Here is a 1957-nt window from a genome sequence, read left to right on the forward strand (position 1 = left end):
ATCCGAGTACCTACGAGAAACATACGGACAACATGCGATCGAGTAACACACTGGTATATACGGCTACATGCGAGTACCTAGGAATAACATATGGACAACATACGGGTAACATTTGTAGTCGACATCGATCTCGAAATTGAAAGCTGTATACTGTTGTGAGTAAATAGCTGCCGGTACATAACTCGGGTTTGTACCTTGACGAGTTTAAGAAATTGTGCATTGGCTTTGGGGCTCGATCGCGGACCATGTTAACCTGACCTCCTTCCCACCAACTCCGACAAGTATTGAAAGTGATCATGAACGTGTTCTTGTTTATTCATGTTGGCATGAACCAGTCACGCCACAAAAAAATAAAACAAAAACAAAAACAAAACAAAAAAATCGCACTACCTGTGAGCTCCTGCTGTGGGCAAATGATATTAAGTTACAATTTAAGAAATTGTTTAAAACTGTTATAAATGAATATTCTAATGGTTTGCTTAAGTTACATTTTTCAAAATTTCTAAAACTGAAAAAGACATTCGTATGTATCCGTATGTTACTTGTATGTACGTATCCGCATGTAACCCGTGTGTTACTCGTGTGTATCCGGAGATGATCGTCAGACCTTATATCCGTCTGAAGCAGACAGATAAAACTTGTTGGACGATCCAAACTCATTCAGACGAACTTAACTGAGCTATAAGCTAGACGTCGAACGTTTCATGGATCGACTAAACTCACTAAGTTTTGTTCGTCTCATGAAAAGTTCAACGTTTGGCCTGGGCTTAAGCCATCTCGCGATCTTTAACTACTAAAATTTATTCAAACAAATCATACGGCGAAACAAATTATACAGTGTCAATGGCAGAATCCTTCAGTAGCAGTGCAGCTGAAGGTTACAAACAAGCTTCGTTTTCCGCGCAAAAAAGGATCGGTGAAGATTTCATCCAAATAGATGTTTGTCCTCAAGTCGGAGATGTAATCCTGGATTTAGGCTGCGGTACAGGAGAGCTGTCTGCATACCTGGCTGAGTTGGTAGGAGCCGAAGGAAAGGTCATTGGTGTCGATCCTGACAAGGAACGAATTCAGCTGGCCCGGCAATCGCATGGTCATATGACAAATTCATCATTTGCAGAGGGAAGCTCCACAAACTTTCTCAGAATGGGTTCAAATGCATACGACATTGTTTTCTGCAATTTTGCTCTTCACTGGATGCCCGAAAAACAACAAGTCTTAAACGACATGTTTTCAAGTCTTAAAGTTGGTGGGAAGATAGCCTTATACTACAATGACCATATACCCCCGTTTATGATGAATGCATTCAGAGAACTCAATCTTGAAAAGGTAGAGAGCATCTGCTAGATGTATCATATCGAACCGAAATCCAGGATCGAGCAGTATTGTTTATCTGCGGGTTTCAAAATTATCAAGAGTTACGAGTCTTATAGCGGACAATTTGCCTTCAAAACCGACGAAAGCTTTCTGAATTGGCTTTGGTCGACAACACACGGGATGTTTGATCTATCGCTTGTAACGGAGGAGCGTTTGCAAAGGTATTCAGCATTGTGTGGATCCAACGACGATGTCAGCAACTCTCAACAGCCAAAATTCCAGTCTGGCAAAACTCCATTGTGCCGTCTGATAGCTGTAAAGCAGAGTTAAATTGTGCGCCGAGTATTCGTTTTATAGTAGCATATCAATACTGTTTGTTTTGTATTCCTTTTTCACGGGTGCAGAACCGCAGAACCGCGCAGGGGCTGGGAAGGGCAGAGGGAGAAAGCGTGCGGGGAACAACCGCTACGGTCAAACGGGCAACAAAAATGTGAAGCTTAATATTTTGCATTGCTGCAAAACGAGTTGGAAAGCCATGTTGCGCATGTTCCCATCCAGGAATCAAACCTGTCTCGTTACATATCAGGTTGCATGAATACTGACTTCTGGTTGGATAAAAATACACGGGACTCACGTCATACAC

General features: G+C 42.0%; 1 pseudogene; it reads left to right on the forward strand.

Moving 5' to 3' along the window:
• The first annotated feature begins 843 nt into the window (after positions 1 to 843).
• Positions 844 to 1721, forward strand: LOC140949377 (demethylmenaquinone methyltransferase-like; annotated as a pseudogene).
• Positions 1722 to 1957: the final 236 nt, after the last annotated feature.

Source organism: Porites lutea, chromosome 10 (assembly GCF_958299795.1).
Source record: "Porites lutea chromosome 10, jaPorLute2.1, whole genome shotgun sequence".
NCBI classification, from domain to species: Eukaryota; Metazoa; Cnidaria; class Anthozoa; order Scleractinia; family Poritidae; genus Porites; species Porites lutea.